Below are 9735 nucleotides of genomic sequence, written 5' to 3' on the forward strand. Positions count from 1 at the left end.
GTTCATCCTAACCGGTGACAAATATTTTCTTCCCCTACTTTGAGTCTATCCTTGATATGTTCATCCTAACCGATGACAGATATTCTCATCTTTGGTATTCTACCCAGTTAAAAGGTAGTTGTAATCCCTATTTTGTTTCCCAGAGAGTTAATCCTTGATATGTTCATCCTAACCGATGACAGGTTTTCTCCTCTTTGCGGTCTTCTGCCCAGTAACCGGTAGTTGTAAATCCTGCTTTTTTTACCCCTTTGTAGAGTTTATCCTTGATATGTTCACTTTAACCGGTGATAGATATCCTCTTTATGGTCTTCTATCTAGTAACTGATAGATGTAATCCATATTCTTCCCCTTGGAGTCTATCCTTGAAATGTTCATCATAATCGGTGACGAATATTCTCTTTGATGGTATTCTATCTAGCTTTCGATAAATGTAATTCCTATTCTTGTTATTCAGGTGGTTTATCCTTGATATGTTCATCCTAACCGATAACAGGTATCCTCCTTAACATCCCCAAGCAAGTCTATCCTTGATATGTTCATCTTAACCGATGACAGATTTTCTTTCCTTTGAGTCTATCCTTGATATGTTCACTTTAACCAGTGACAGATATTCTCTCTCTTTGGTCTTCTGCCCAGTAACTGGTAGTTGTAAATCCTTTTTTCAGCTTTTTCCCTAGAAAGTCTATTCTTACCCAGTAATCGGTAATGAATTCACCTTCTGGCGACCCTCAGTGAGACATCCTTGATATGTTTACCCTAACCGGTAACGAATGTCCTCTCTGTCAAATTTTTATTATCTCCTTAATTAGTAAAAGGTAGTGGATAATAGATTTCTGCCCCTCCTGTGTTGAAGTTTATTCCTTCCCTAGTTGAGTTTAGTGCGTATTTTCTTAGTGAAATCATTTTCCTGCATGGTTTGAGTATTTCAGTTTTATTCTGATCTACCTATTCCTCTGAAGACGTTCCTTTTGTTTCCCAGCTGAGTCTTTCCATTTTCATGGAATTCCTCTAGTCCCCCAGCAGTTTTTAAGTTGTAGCCTGGCTTACGCATAACCCTTTATCCCCCTAGAGTCCTTGTTTCCCTAGTGAGTTTTTCCTTACGGAATGCATTACACTCTTGCGGACTTTCGGTCTCTCTGATTTCTTTTCCTTTGTGGCAATATTTCCCCACAGAGATTTACTTCTACATTCATATTATATGCATTGTGAGGTCTCTTAGGGACCAAAATTTGTTTCTATATGTTGTTATTTAAGCCCATTCTACTGAGTCGATACGAAGATTTTAACCTTCTCCTCCTCAGTTAGAATATCCTTAAATAGGGGAAGTTGTAAGACCCCAATTTTGACCCTAAGATCCCTCATGCTATCTCATCATATGCATTGGCATTGGGATATACCTTGGCATCCTCCTTACCCCTTACTCATTGGGTTTGTTTTGGGAGAGATCACCAAGTACCATGTGATTGTATCATACTTTTTATTTTATCATTTACTAACCAAAATACCAAAAATATGTCTTTGCATTTGTCTACTTCTTTTGTAGGTAAGGCACTTGATCACCTTTGATCTATCAAGTTCACATCTAGGGTTTAAGACCCTCATTCTAATAGCTCAACCAAGGAATGCTCCACAATATCTATAGGAATCATATATGAGTCCCCATGATCTCCACATGTTATTATGATCAAGATTTCTTCAAGAGTTTGGAATTGGTTTGCCTTGGAAACCCTAGTTCATCTGGGTATCTTGTGTAACTTCTTCAACAAGCTTCTTCACCAATTGATCAAATATTTCAAGGGGCATCTCAAATTTCATCATCTTATGCATATATGATCTCCCAAGAATCCAAAAAAGTCAAGAGAATTGCAAGTTAGCAAGGTGGTTCATGGTAGTTGACTAGAGAAAGTCAACTTGTCAAAACTGAGTTCCCCTAGACCCTATCTCCTACACTTTTCATCATATTAAAATAATTCCAAGAGAAACGTTACTCTAAATTACATTCCAAACAATTTTCATGTTGAGGTCTAGAGCTAGTTTTGCTTGTAAAGTCATTTTTTATGTTGAAAGATTATAGGTCATTTTGTCTAAACCCTAATTTGAAAGTCCACTTCCCAAGGCCATAACTTGCTCAATTTATATGAGATGAAATATTTCCAAGTTGAAAAATCAAATTCAAGGTGTCTACTTTAACTTTTATGTTTGGAGGAAGATCTAATTCAACTTTTATGAGAATGTGATATGAGGATACATTATAGGTCATTTTGGACCAATACCATTGAACAAGTGATTTTCCTCAACTTCAAAAAGGCATAACTCATTCATCCCAAATCTAAATTAGGTCAAATTTGTCACCATTTTGAAGGTGTTTGAAAGAGCTACAACTTTTATGAAGACACGTTTCTCATTTGGAGCTCACCTAAAAAGTTAGCCAAGGAGGAATAATTGAACATATGGTTTAACACTTAGAAAAAAATTTGACATGTTGAAATTTCCAAACTTCCACCTCAAAATTCATCATGATACAAGCTCCAAATGGAAAAGTGTTCAACATAAGAGTTGTTCCTCTTGATCTAACCTTTCCAAATAGTCCAAATTCATTCATTTTGGAGAAGGTTTGAGGGGTCTGAACATGGATGCATCAATTCGCAAGAATCAATCTTCAAACATCAATACACTTTTGCCTTGCATCACAATCCACATTCAGACTCAATTACACTTGCATATGGACTGAATTGAGTAGCTTCATGGGCATGTACACGCCCATGCAAGCATGCACTTCACTTTGCCAAATTTGGAAATATTTTGAAAGCTGCAAATAACACTTGCTTGAGCTATAAATAAGAGGCCCTTGGCATCATAAATTGGACCCTTGCGCGCCAGCTTTGCCTCCCACATTTTTAACCCTCACATTTGAAAGGAAAACCTGAGAAATTTCTTTTGAAATTTGAGTTTGAATCTGACTGTTTGGAGATTCAAAAACTCCAGGATCCAAAGCCTTGTACCAATCCTAATCTACTTCTGCAAGCTCCTTGAGCAAGATCAAACACGAATTGAAGCAAGAGAGATCAAGTTATACACAACATTGAAGGTATTTTTCCATATTTTTCTTCTCTTCGATTCTCTCTCAATTCTCATCAATTCTCTTGGGTCCTTGGTTGTCTGAAGTCCTACCAAGGTAGGCAAGAAGATTGAGTTGCTTTGAGGTTAAATCGAAGCAACTCAATTCATACACCTCAAAATTCTAATCCATGTATCTCTCAATATACTTGGAGTTAGTTTGAATTGAGGTCAGATTTGTGATCAGCGCCATTTTCTCTTTAAGATCATGTCCTTCTTTTTCATTTTTGTGATGGTGATGAGAGAACTAATCCGATCAAAGTCATCGGAGAAGATGATCGATGGTTTGCTCCAGCGGTGTGCTGGACAGGTTATGAGCCACATGATCAACCCAATGCATTTTAATCCTGGGCGTTCTTTGTGACTACCATTGATGTAGCACGCTGACTCGTGTCTTTGGTGGAACGCGTGTTTCAGACCATTTGATCTGCCACCTCAATTAATGAGGGAGATCAAGTGGTCCATGTTTTTCTGATTAATTGAATTTTCATTTTTATTGTCTTATTTCCATTAATTCATATTAAATTTAATATTGATCCAAAAAATATAAGAGTTTCACCAAAAAAAAATCCTCTTTCATTTTCTGAATTAAAATTATTTTTTGGATCTTATTAATATTTTTCATGATTTAATTGATTTTGTGAATATTTTTAATTGTTTAAAAATACTTTTAAGTTTCCAAAAATTTCAAAAAAAAATTCTCCAAGGTCATTTGACCTTGTTTGACGTATGATAAATCTCATGGCCATTTCTTTGGTGTTTTGATGAGGTTTTAGGAAATTGACCAACCATAATTTAATTTAATGCATATTTTTATATTTTTAATTGTTTAAATGCCAAATTAATTGTGTAGAGATATTTTAATTGGCTTTGTGAGTTTAACTTGTGTTGTTGGGCCTTGGTCAAGTTTGATTTGACATTGCTAGGTTAAGATCATTGGATTTAGGGGATTGATGGAATATATATTCCATCTCCCAAAATGAATGAATGATCTTAATTTGGTAAAAGTCCTCCTTTGATCAATTTGTGTTTGATCCATTCCCCTTCCCTCTTCATCTTATTCCCCTTCTTTATCCATTCATTTCATGGACTTATGATATCTCTATATCCTAAGGCTAGTTGATTGCAAAATCAACATAAGTATGGATGAGATTAGGTCCCCCCATTTTGCATATTCTTTTTGTGTGTGGTGTGTTTCATGAGCATAGTCCATTATACTATGTCTTTAACATGCATTAACACCAAAATTATATTTCCTGGTGTAATACCCCAATTTTGACCCTAAGATCCCTCATGGCATCATCACATTGCACTTGCATTGCCTCAAGGATCATAAGCATCTTGGCTCCTTACCTTTGGGTGGGATCTCTTGTGAGTTGGTTTGAGATCACCAAGCACGATTGAGTTGTATATTATTGCTTTTTTAATTTTATTTACTAACTAAAAGCATAAAAATATGTCACTAACATCTCTTGTTTGTAGTTTGAGCAGTCACAAGGTCTAAAAGCTTCTAGGAGATCCTATGTGCATTGATAGGGCCAATTGAAGATGAAAGCAAGCATGGTAATGGTTCCCAACGCTCCCATACATCAAATATGACCCCCAAGTGTCTCAATTCATCATTTTGATCAAAGCAAATCAAGGGGTTTGAGACTTGTTTCCAAAGGAAACCCTAAATCTTTTGTTCATCAATTGTGCCTTGCTCATGAAGCAACCTCAACCCATGGTCAAATAAAATCAAGGGAAGTTCCTTAATTAATAATTTCATGCATGTTTGAACTTATTTGATTGTCCTCAGTCATCAATTCATCAAGATATGAGGCATGGACTTGTGAAGTTGATCAGTCAATCCATCTAACTATTTTGAAACACACTGAGAACTAACTTTTAATGTGTTTGTCAAATGGAGATGACCCCAAGAGAAAACATGTTCTTAAGGACCATATTAACAACTTTTATGTTCATCAAAAATTGATTTGAAGCTTGGAAGGTCATCATCCATTCCAAAACAATATAGGTTATTTTCACTGAAACCCTAATTTTGGGTCAACTTCCCAAGGACATAACTCCTTCATTTTTCATGATTTTTAGGTGGTATCAAATGCATTAGAAAGCTTAAGATGTTTAATTCAAATGTTATGTTGAGCAAAATTTCAAAATCCTAAAATAAATACATGTGATAATGCAAAACATTATAGGTCACTTTGGACCAAATGCATTGAAATGTGAAAAAGTCCAACTTCAAGTGCCCATAACTTCTTCATCAAAAGTCCAAGTGATGCAAAATTTAAGTCCAAATTGATTTCCTTGAAACTATATACAACTTTGATGTTGAATATTTTGTCATTTGAAGCTTGCATCATTGAGACAGAAGGGCTTGAACTTTGGCCAAGTTTGAAAATCTCACATATGCATGTTTTGCACCGTACACTTCATGTCCACTTTTCATCAATTTACAAGCCCCAAATGGAGTTTTGATCAACATAACAAATGATCCTTATTCCATAAGCTTTCCATCCATTACTCATGAGGTGGTGTTTCTGTTTTTGACATAGCATTTTCGAAGGCTTGAGCATAATAATGCAATTTTGGAAAATCATTTAATTTGCATTGCATGAGCTATTACCACCCAATCTGCATGTCCAATTTGCTTTCATCATGCATCAGCTACCAAATCCAGTAGGAATTGGGGCCTCCATGCGCCTGTACAGGCCCATGCATGGAGGCCCTTTCCATTCATGCAAATTTGAGATCATGCATTTCAGCATTGCCTTGCCTATAAATACAATGCCATAACTTCATAATTCCTCAACCTGAAGGCGCCCAAAATGCTGCTAAACTAAAATCACAACCCTCACTAAAGGAACTAGCTCACTTTCCTCTCAAATTTCAGATCTGGATTTTGATCTCCTTGGTTGAAATTTCAGATCTAAAAGTTCCTAGACCTCTTCACCTTGATCCAAAGTGTGGACTGTAAGCAATAGCATCAAAGAATTGTGACTCCAAGCCCTGCAAATCAGAGGTTTACCTCATATGTTATTTTCTTCGAATCAGCTTGCATATTGCTTATTTCTCATTGTTATTGTGTGATCTGAAGTCCTCTGCATAGAGGCAACATTATTGTGCTTCCAATTTTCAAAAATCATGAAGTTCATATAAACACCACAGATCTTCCACCTCTAATTTCTTTCAATATAGAGATCTAGAGTGGATTTGGTTGGTACATGGGTGATGTACATCACCCCAGCTCTCGATTGATTCCTGGATCGTGTCTTTTGGTTACCATTTGAATCTCTGCAAATTTGAACTTGGTCGGAGCTTGGCCAGAGAAGACGGTGGCGCTGGCCACCGTCTGGTCTCCAGATTTGATCTGGATCGTCCATTCCCTTTTCCAGATTCAATCTCACATGTCCATTGTTATGACTTTTTATTTGGCATGGTGTATTACAGTTGACTGGCGCATATGGTGAACGCGCGCTTCTTATCCGTGTGATGATCCACATCAATTAATGAAGCTTCATCAAGCGGTCCACGTATTTCCTTATTTTCTAATTTCTGATTTTTATTCTTTTATTTCTTTTAATTCCATTTCTTTTTTAAAATTCATAACTCCTTCATTATTGGTCCAAAATTTATGAGACCAATTTCATTTTTCTCCTTTTAATTTCTACTTTCTAAATACGATTTTTAATATATTTTATTTTATCATTGTTATTTTTTAGTAATTTTCTCTTTTCTAGTTATTTTTAATTCATTTAAAATAGTTTTTGATATCCAAAAAATACAAAAATATTTTTCCAACATCTTTGAATAATGATAGATCTATGAAAAATATTCTCATCAATATATTAATTGATTTGAGATTTATTTGAGATTTTAGTTCAATTAGGTTATTTTTATGCATTTTTAATTGATTTAAAATAGTTTCTAACTTCTAAAAATGCTGAAATTTTTTGTCAAACATTGTTTGACCTTGTTGAACTTAGGATAATTCACCTGGACCTTCAAAGTTGATTTGAAGTGAGTTTGAAGTTTGACCTTTCTTTATTATTTTAATTCAAGTTTATTTTTAACATTGAAAAAAACCAAAAATATTTTATTTATTTCTTGACTTCTAATCTTCATTTTGCTTCTGTTTTCTATTGTTTGACCTTGATCTTCTCTATCTTTGGTCAATGCTTGTTGATTATCTTATTCCATTTCTATTAATGTGATTTAATTCTTCTTCTTCTTCTTCTTCTTCTTTCTTTTTTGATCAATGAGTTAAAGATTGGTGGTTAGCATTGATACATGGAGGTTTAATCTTCCTTGATTCAAATCTAATTCATCTTGATCATGGATCAAGTGAATGGCTTTATATTAAGGATAGGTTGTTTCTTAAATCATGCAAAGAACCTAAATCAATACAAGATCATTTCTCATCTTCTTTTTGGCATGGCAAGTTGTTGGAGTTTGATTCACTAATCAAAATCTCTAACTTGTGTTGTTGCCTACATTATTATTGACCGGCCTCAGATAGTTGTGACTTCTACATAAGTCCAATTGCGATTGCTTAACATAGCGCTAAATTGCCTTATGGCACACTAACTCTAACACTAACCATTAACCATTAACATTTAATTCTTGCTCTTTACATTTATGCAATTTACTATTCTTGTACATATTATTCATTTGCTTTTTCCTTTGCTCATTTGAGCACATGTTTATGTTAATGCAATTTGCCTTTTGCTCACTTAAGCACATAATTGTGTATATATTACTGTGCTTGTGTTTTGTTTTGATTGTTGTGGACCAAATGCAAAAATGGACAAATGGACTTAGTTTCTAGGACATTCCCTATGCAAGATTGAAGTAAAAGGACCTTAATGTTGAAGATGGATTAGAAGGACCAACTCTCTAAACTCATTCTTGTCCATTCTTTATTTGCTTCATAGAACTCTTTGATGTGTGTGCTTTTGTGCTAGGGAATCCTATGTGAGCCAAATTGAAGAACCATTGTCATGTTCATCCAAAGTGAAAGATACAAGAGCCATTGGGGATCTTCTAAGAGCTTGTTTGATTATGTTGATTGCTTGAGCTTACACTTATTTATCTTGCATATTCCAAAGGATGGGAGCTACTTGGATCATCAATATGATCTCAAGAGAGGAACTCCATTTGTGGTCTTGTTTCTTATCCTTCATCTCTTGTATGATTAAGACCTTAGCCATTCTTCTTCTTCCCTCCACTCTAACCCAAGCCAAAACTTTTGTGCAAACATTTAACACTTTTTAGAATATTAGAAACCTAAGCCTTATGCTTTTGATTTTCAAAACTTTCTTTTCATAACACTCATTTTGAATTGAATCTTTAAGTCAACTTTGACCATATTTTGTAAATACTTTTCATTGGTAAATATAACTCATTCAAATACTTTTGTGGCTTCAATGGCCACTTTCTTAATCAATAACTTTTTCAAAACCTTTAGCCGTTAGGTTTGAGTTATCCTTGAGGTAGATGTAATACTCACCTATATCCTTAGTGATGGACAATGAATCTTCTATCTTTATTATAAGGTTAACCCCTCACTAGCATGTTGAAGTTATCCTCACATGGTGGATTTGTGGATTTGTGGTTTTAGGTTGAGTTTTCTCCCTTGGATAACAAAAGACCTTAAGGCTTTTGGACCAATTAATTCACCAACTCATTTTGAGATTTTTACCCCGAACTACGAGGTTTTGATCCTAATCTTTTTTAAGATGGTACGTAGGCAATGGGTTTATCCATCCAAACACAAATTGTAATTAACTTGTATATTCTCTTCTCATCTCTTCAATCATGTTTGCACAAACAAATTTTCATAAAATACCAACCTTACAACAAGTGTGAAAAGGGCTCCCTAGGAGTACCTAGGATGTTTTGGGTGCTTAAAACCTCCCCATTGCATAACCAACCCCCTTACCCCAATCTCTGACATTTTTACTAGTTTTTGATTCGATAAAACTTTTAGTTTTTTGTTCGCTTTCTAACCATTCCTTTGGATAAATAGAAGTGCGGTGGCGACTCGACTTGTATTGTTTACCTTGGATTTAGTCAATATCCCTAATGGTAACAAATACCCCGCTACAGAAAAGTGGCGACTCTGCTGGGGACAATTTGCCTAGTGGGTTTTGCCTACTTTTCACATTTGTGTTGTATTGTATTGTATTGTATATTATTTTGTGACATGTTTTTGTGTAATTTGGGATTACGATATTGTATGTAATGATTGAATTGCTTGAATATTAATTCCTTGTATGCTTGGTGATCTTTGTGAGATAAGTTCTATACCTGAACTCGAGTGCACTTAGGATAGGAGAATGGCATAGTCTTGTCAACTTGTGTAGAGTTATTCCTTAGCAAGTTGACTTGCAAGCCCATTCACTTGGTGGAGGTCATGTTGGGATCAATAATGTCACACAAGTAGTTGTGGTTAGACATTACTCTTTCCAATATAGACCTTAGAAGCCAAGGACATTAGTTTACCAAGCCCATCTTGGCCTATTCTTAGGACGTAGTGTGAAAGTCGTTCAAGTGTAAGATTTGATACGATTGTTACACGATACTACACTCATAAGAGTCTCTCTTGAGAATATTTTT

The sequence above is a fragment of the Lathyrus oleraceus genome, chromosome 3 (assembly GCF_024323335.1).
Source record: "Lathyrus oleraceus cultivar Zhongwan6 chromosome 3, CAAS_Psat_ZW6_1.0, whole genome shotgun sequence".
In the NCBI taxonomy this organism is placed as follows: Eukaryota; Viridiplantae; Streptophyta; class Magnoliopsida; order Fabales; family Fabaceae; genus Lathyrus; species Lathyrus oleraceus.